Source organism: Aotus nancymaae, unplaced genomic scaffold, assembly GCF_030222135.1.
Source record: "Aotus nancymaae isolate 86718 unplaced genomic scaffold, 86718_ANA_hifiasm-v0.15.2.pri h1tg000014l, whole genome shotgun sequence".
NCBI classification, from domain to species: domain Eukaryota; kingdom Metazoa; phylum Chordata; class Mammalia; order Primates; family Aotidae; genus Aotus; species Aotus nancymaae.
The window spans coordinates 125,191,533-125,200,179 of record NW_026988425.1 but is presented as its reverse complement, the minus strand read 5'-3'; positions in this window follow the sequence as shown (position 1 = coordinate 125,200,179).

The following is an 8,647-nucleotide window of genomic DNA, read 5'->3' as shown; positions in this document are numbered from 1 at the left end:
GTTTTCCATAATGGCTGAATCAACTTACATTCCCATCAATAATAGGCAGTTTACCTCTGGAAGAAAATCTGTTATAATAACGTAAGGGATTTCATTAGATCAAATGGAAAAAAATACAAGAAATATATTTTGTAAAGATCAAATGTATTTGAATATATTTTGTTAAATCAATTGTGTCAGAAATTATTTCCAAATCTTAAAGAAGAAAATATGACTTGGTCAGCAATACAGATCTATGTTAACAAGATATTTAAAAATGTAGGCATGGAAAAGAGAAAAGTGATTGTTTGCTTTTCTATTCTTTTCACTGAAAGAGTAGAAGTTGGGTGGAACTGGACAGTGGACAGTGATGGGGACAGCATGGGGAAACTTGTTCATAAAACATTAAGAATTCCAGCCTATCACTTCCTGCTTCTTCATTGTTTCATTGGTCTCTGAAACTCACTTTTAAGAGGAAAACCTGGCTGGGAAAGCCGGAGACGGTGATTTTCAGAACTGCACTGAGGTCGCCAGCAGTTCTGAAAAAATAAGTTCATGAGGATACTAGTGCAGGAAGCCTAGAAAACTTTCAGTTCAAATTAGAACACTGGACACACAGAACATTAAATTCCGTGAACTTAAGGGTAGAGTGAAAAAAACGAGTGATCTTTTTCCAATGAGATAAAATAAGGCAATTATAACATATAAGGAAAAACAAAAAGCTGCACAAGGCAAACACTAAATAATGTGAAATTTAAAAGTGAAGATATGTGGATGTAAATTGGACTCATTCTCTTTCTAGTGGGACAGGATTAATACAATTAAAGCTCACCTCTGTCCAGTGTTCCTTCCTTCCGAGTCCAATGAACTATAGTCGAGCCTCACTGTTCACAGATTGTTTGTGAATTTGCCTACTTGCTAAATTCACTTTTAACCCTAACATCAAAGCTCACAACACTTTCACAGTCCTTCTCAGGCACGCACAGAGCTGCAAAACACACTTTCCAAGCTGAGGTCAACAAGGTGGCGTGCTGCCTACTTGCTGCCACTCTCCTATCGTAAATGAGAGTCCTCTTCATGGTCTATTTAGTGCCATGTGTTTGCACTTTTGTGCTTTTTTGTTGATAATTTTAATACTTAAAATGCCTCCCGCGTGTAGGGCTGAAGTGCCATCTGGTGTTACTAAATGCAAGAAGGCTGTGTGATGCCTTATGGGGAAAATGCAGGTGTTGGAGATGTTCACTGAGGTAAGAGGTATAGTGCTGTCAGCCATGTGTTCAGTGTCAATGAATCTGTCATATACATTCCGTTGATGAAAAGGTTTTGACTAGAGGCTTGAAAGAACCTAATCCTGTATTCCCCCAAGGAGCAATGATTCCTTTTTCTCTAATCCAGTGATCGTGAAGAACATAAATACTGCAAATACTGAGAATGGAGTGTGGTTTTTCAGGGTGTGGAGAGAAGTGCCAGTGACATAATTATCTCTTAAAGAAAGGAGTTAAATATTCTTTAAATAAATATATGCATTATATTTTCAATTGTTATTAAATGTGACTATCTGTAACATTGATTTACCTATCATCTGTTTTCTTTTCTGTTAACAGTATCTTGCATTTTTTTCTTTTCTTTTTTTACAGAAAACACATTATCCATCCAAATCCACACCATGAAAGTAGTCACATAACTCAGGCCTGGTGAATCACTATGCTTCACCCCAAAGAAGAGCTAAATGATAAAAGACAGTAAAACGCTGGGCACACTGGCTTACGCCTGTAACCCCAGCACTTTGGGAGGATGAAGTGGGTGGATCGCTTGAGCTCAGGAGTTTGAGATGAGCCTGAGCAACATGGCAAAACCTCATCTCTACAAAAATACAAAAACTAGCCTGGCATGGTGGAGCATGCCTGTAGTTCCAGCTATTTGGGAGGCTGAGGTGAGGGGGTTGCTTGAGCCTAGGAAGTTAAGGCTGCAGTGAGCCAAGATTGTGCCACCATACTCCAGCCTGGGTGACAGGGCAAGAAGACCCTGTCTCAAAAAAATTTAAAATAAAAATAAATAAAAAGGAAAAAAGAGTTGAAACCTGATCCACACAAATCTGAAAATGTTCATTTATCAGGGGTCATGTATTTTCACTTTTACACAAGCCAGTTTGAACTGCTTTCAGTAATTCACAAAAGGAATAGCCCTTCTCTCTTTTTTTATTTTTATAAGCCAGTTTGAACTATTTTTAGTAAGTCACTATAATTTACTATAAAAGTGTAATTAAGACACACTAGTGTTGATTCAAGAACAAATAAATAAAGCATTGGAGTGGAATGGAGAGCCACATAACAGACCTACACATTGATGACAATTTTACACATGACAAAGTTATCACAGCAGAAGGCTGAGGAGGAAGGACAGCAGGGGTGCCAGGAAAGCTGGTTATCGCCATGAGAGAAAAGAAAACAAAACTTGTTTCTATGGCCAGGTGTGGTGGCTCGTGCCTGTAATCCCAACACTATGAGAGGCTGAGCAGGAGGACTGCTTGAGTCTAAGAGCTCTAGATCAGCCTCGGCAACACAGTGAGACTCTCTCTACAAAAAAATGAAAAATTAGCCAGGAGTGGTGGCACTTGCCTGTAGTCCCAGCTACTTGGGAGGCTGAGGTGGGACTGCTTGAACCCAGGAGGTTCAGGCTGCAGTAATCCAAGATCGCACCACTGTACTCAGCCTGTGCAACAGCGAGACTCTGTTTCAAAAAAAAAAAAAAAAAAAAAAGGTCTCTTACCTCATATTAATTATTTACAAAATACTCCAGAAGAGATAAGGTCAGAATAGCAAAGACAAACTCTAAATTTGTTATAAAAAATAAAGAGGACTTTGTGATAAAGATTTCTTAAAAATGTTATAAAACACGAATCAAAAAGTAGAAATAATGATAAATACTATATGAATGTTTTCCAAATCAAAATGAAGTCATTAATGTTTTGAAAAAAAAAACAGCTTGACAAATAAAGCAGGGAAGGCCACGAAGAGAGAGTTCTAATTCTTGTATGCCTGCTTACAAAAAGTATCACAAAAGACTGCAAAAAACACAACTTTGTACAAAGGCCATTGTCAACTTGCACGAAAAATACTCTGTGATGACATCTGCCTAGCAACTGTCTGTCCAACCTTGGACTGCAATCACCTCTATTCAGGACGATAATGTAATCCTCCTCATTATTACCTTTCAAAGCGACTGTCTTCCACTTCCTCCCTGAATATGCTCATAGTTCACCATGGCTGTACACACTCTCATCACAATGCTTTAAATATTCCCAAATAAATATCTTTTTTTTTTTTTATTTTTGAGACACGGTCTCTGTCTGTTCAAGTGATTCTCCTGCCTCAGCTTCCTGAGTAGCTGGGACCACAGGCGCACGCCACCAGGCCCGGCTAATTTTTTTTCTATTTTTAATAGTGACAGGGTTTCACCGTGTTAGCCAGGATGGTCTAGATCTCATGACCTCATGATCTGCCCGCCTTGGCCTCCCAAAGTGCTAGGATTAAAGGCATGACCCACTGTGCCCGGCCAATAAATATATTTTATTTTAGAGAGTCCTTATGTTTATTATTTAGGTTGACAACTGCTAAAATAATAAGAACTTCAGATATTTAAAAAAGGAGAAATTTAAAATACAAGCAATTATCTGGATTTGTTTTGCTTTCTTTTGTTTTTGGTTTCTTTTCTGGCAACATATGAGAAAACAAAGATCTAAAGAATATAAAATGTTCTATAAAATAGTAAGGAAAAGACAACACAATACAAAAAATGGGGGGCAACAGACACGAACGTAATTCACAGAAGAGTAAGCGCAAATGGTTAGTGTGCCATTTAATAACCAATTAAATGAAAGAAAGAATACAGCAAGGTATTTGATTACATCCATGTAAACTGGCAAAAATTGCTTTATTGGAAAAAAAGCATCATCGCTGATGGTAATACAGATGTAGCAGCCTGGATCTGTTTCAGAGCCTCTTCTTGTCCATTGTCCTGGGCTATACTCAAAACTGTCAGCTTTTCAGGTCATTTGGTTAGTGAGTTGGGAGAGTACACCCAAATGAGATATGTATTGACTCCAAAGAGACCAAATAAGAATTTGTGGTCACAGGAAGGCCAGATTCAACAATTTTTCTTCCACTTTGGGAGGGATTCCCCTACCACAGGAACCCTAGAAACTTCAGAGAGACAGAAGGTCCATGAATATTTATGAGATCAATTTCCTGACACATTTACATTGCAGAGTAATTGCTATTTCCTGCTCACCAAGTTCAATTAGTATAACATCACAAAAGTAATAGACCAGTGTGATGTGCTGTGGAAGGAAAAGTGATCAAGTACAGGCTGGAGTGTTGATAAACACCTGTGGTTGGACAGTAAATATGTATTTCTAGCCTAGCCAGCTAAAATCAAAGTGCTTCTAGTGCTCTTCACTAACAGATATAAAGAAAATTAAAAGGGCGTTCTTCAGATCAGTAGCTGTAAATCAAGTACCAAGGGATGGTTAATTGGTTCAAGCAACAAAACCACATCTGGAAGAGCAGCTGCAACTGGAGTCACCGTCTGAATAATTTATGATAGTCCACTATCATTCTCCAATATTGGTCCGTCTTCTCCATGAACCAAATTGGTACACTGAACAGAAATGGGGTGGGAATCATGACCCCTGTATCCTGATAGTAGCACTGATTTTTGCAGTCCTTCCAGAATGCTGTATTGCTTGTGGCTAATTATTTTTGTAGGGAAATCAGCAGTTCTAGGCGCTTCTCTCTGGCCTTGCCTACCATAATAGCCCTCACTCCACAGGTTGGAAACCTGTGGATTTGGGGTTTCTGCCAGTTGCTGAGACTGTCTCTCCAACTATGAATTCCAGAATTAAGGAAATAAGTACAGGCTGGGTTCAGGAAGACGGTCGGTCAACTATGAGACAGGTGTGAGCTAAAAGTCCATCGATCACCTACCTGACCTGCACAAAGACCTGTGCTGACTGATGGGCCACAGGTTGTATTCCTCTTCAGGAATTAGTGTCAGTTTAGAGCCAGCAATCCCTTAAAATTCTTATTACTTTCCTTTCCTCAAGGCAGTCACTATGACAAAGGCTGTGTGCGCCTTTGGGGATGGCTGGGACAAAAATCAGTGTCACAAGTTTCTGACATTGTATTGTGTTCCTTACTCAAGGGAACTTTCCTCTTAATTCAAAGGAAATAATTCTATAAATGGGTTCTAGTTTGTGAATTGACTGTGGAGCCATAACTTTCTTTTGATTATTTAAGTCAGACTTCTGTTCACTGGACCTAGATCTCTCTGACTGCACAGGCTAATGAGAATTTAGTAGACTGGCTGCTGTGATTTGAATATGTTTGTTTTTCTCCACCAAAATACATGTTGAACTTTGATCTTCAAGGTGAGGTGTTTGGAGGTGACGCCTGGTGGGAGGTGTTGAGTCACAGATGCTTTGGTGCTATTCTTACAGTCGTCAATGAGTTCTTGCTCTGGCAAGATGGGATTAGTTCTCTCAGGAATGGATTGGTTCATTCAAGAGTGGGTTGTTATGAAACTAGGATGCCCCTTGGTTTTTCTGTCTTCCCTTTTGACCTTCTCTTCTATGTTCTGACATAGCATGTGGCCCTCACCAGAAGATGAGTAGATGCCAACCTGCAGAATCACAAACTATATAAACATCTTTTCTGTACAAATTATTCAGTCTCAGGTGTTCTATTATAGCAACACAAAAAAGGTGCTAACGCTCTGGCCATCTATTTCTTTCCTAGAACCATCCTAATAATCAGTCAACTCGAGAGGTCTCTCTCAGTCAGTCTATTCTGATTACTGCTTTGGTTCCACTGTACATTGTGGTGACCACACCTACCTTGTCTTTGACAATGAAGTGTATTTTTTTCCATTTTGTAACTTTTTTATTCATCCATTCCACAAATATTCATTTAAGACCCACTACGTGCAGACAATGCAGGCAGCAACAAGTTATCACTGCCCCTTAATTTCTCAAAGGAGAAATAAGATCTTGTATTACTTTAATCTGATTTTTTTTTTTTTTTTGAGACAGAGTCTTGCTCTGTTTCCCAGGCTAGAGTGCATGCCACTCGGCACCTCATTGCATTTGGGGATCTTAGTTTGCTGGCAGCAGTTCCCACTGTCATTTCTGACCTACAGAGAAGAATGACTACAGAAATCTTAAGGATGCTAGGGTTCCCCTCACAAATTCATTTCTCACGGCTGTGGTGAAAGGTGTGTCTCTGGATTCCCTGATCATGGGTGAGCAGGCCTTACATGGAAAATCCACTCTGTCTTCCAATACCTCTAAGTCTTCGAGAATCTTTCTCCATAGTATACCAAGACAGCCTGGCATTTCAACTTCACTTAGTGTAGGCTACCTTATTTTTTTCTCGTGCATTTTGTTTTGAATTACTTTGTTATTGTATTACTCTTCCATATTTTCCATCTATGAAATTAAATGGTACGTTGAATTCTTTCATTTCTTAAAAAAAAAAAATGTGCTTGACATGGTTTGGCTGTGTCCCCATTTAAATCTCAATTTGAATTGTGTCTTCCGGAATTCCCACATCATGTTGTGGGAGAGGCCGAAGGGGAGGTAACTGAATCAAAGGGGCCAGTCTTTCCCATGCTAGTCTCATGATAGTGAGTCAGTCTCACGAGATCTGATGGGTTTATCAGGGTTTTCTACTTTTGCTTCCTCTTCATTTTCTCTTGCCGTCACTATGTAAGAAGTGCCTTTCACCCCCTGCCATGATTCTGAGGCCCCCTAGCCATGTGGAACTGTAAGTTCAATTAAACCTCTTTTTCTTCCCAGTCCTGGGTATGTCTTTATTAGCAGTGTGAAAATGGACTAGTACAGTGCTCAGTGCTAAGAATTTTTCTCTGATTTCTACATTAAATGGAATCATAGATGCTGATCTGTAATATTTTAATTATCATTGTTTTCAGAATTTTTCTGTTTCCCATCTTACTCTATAGTTAAATTTTTTTTTAATTTCCATGGGAAAGAGTCTTTGTGTTTCATGACTTTGCTAATATTTTCTAATTTCATTGCATTGTTACTAGAAAGTGTTGTTTATAATGTTTGTACTTAATGGAACTTACAGATATGTCTTTGTGATCTATTATATGATAATTTCTTGTGACTATTCTATGTGTTCTGACCAAGTATATTCTCTAGGCTGGTGTGGCACACGCCTGTAATCCCAGCACTTTAGGAGGCTGAAGTGGGCAGATCACTTGAGGTCAAGAGTTCCTGACCAGCCTGGCCAACATGGTGAAACCCCGCCTGTACTAAAAATTCAAAAATTAGTTGGGCATGGTAGCACACGACTGTAGTCCCAGCTGCTTGGGAGGCTGAAGTAGGAGAATTGCTTGAACCCAGGAGGTGGAGGTCCCAGTGAGCTGAAATCGTGCCACTGCGCTCCAACCCGGGAGGCAGAGTGAGACTGTCTCAAAAAAAAAAAAAAAAAGTATATTCTCTAAGGAAGTAATGTTTTTATTTACTTTTAAGATTTTCCTTACTGATTTTATGATGTTTAAGTCTTCTTTATCCTTAGTTATTTTTTCCACTTGATCTGTGTTGTATTGAGAGTAGTGATTTAAAGTTCCTAATAATGGGAGCATTCCTAACTATTCCTTAGTGCCTCTGTGGTTTCTATTTATGATGATTTTTGTATGCCGACATTCATAAGTATCGTATCTTCACTGTGAATTGGGTTTTAGCATTAAAAGCTTTCTTTTTTGTCACACTTAATATTTTGTGGCCTGAATACTACTTACATAAGGATTGCTATCCCTTGCCTCTTTAATTTTTTCATTTGCCTAGTATGCCTTTGTGCATAATTTTTTTTATTTTTTTGAGACAGCCTCGCTCTAGTCACCCAGGATGGAATGCAACGGCATGATCTCAGGTCACTGCAACCTCTACCTGGTTCAAGCGATTCTCCTGCCTCAGCCTCCTGAGGAGCTGGTATTACAGGCACCCGCCACCACACCTGGCTAATTTTTATATATTTCAGTAGAAATGGGGTTTCACCATGTTGGTCAGGCTGGTCTCGAACTCCTGATCTCAGGTGATCTGCCCAACTCAGCCTCCCAAAGTGCTAGGATTACAGGCATGAACCATTGTGCCCGGCCTCGTGCATAAATTTTTAACCTTTCATAATCACTTTGTTTTAGGTATGTCTCTTATATTCTGCAAATACTTGGGCTGTGTTTTGTTATTCAAGGTGATGTCTTTTTTTGGTAGTTAAGCCATTCATATTGATAACTATGACTGTTGATGGATTTGGTCTCAACTGTTTCACAATATTTTATGACTGGGTATATTATAATTGCTGCATTTCCTTTTCTACAAGTCCTGTATTAATTGCTTCTATATTCTAAAAAATTTAATTAACTCATTCTACTTCCTTCTTTCCCTTTCTCTTCTCCTCCATGTTGTTTTTGAAAGGTCTGATAGGCTGGGCATGGAGGCTCATGCCTGTAAATCCCAGCACTTTGGGAGGCCGAGGCGTGCAGATCACCTGAGGTCAGAAGTTTGAGACCAGCCTGGCCAACACGGTGAAACCATGTGTCTACTAAAAATACAAAAATTAGCAGGGTGTGATGGTGCATGCCTGTGCTC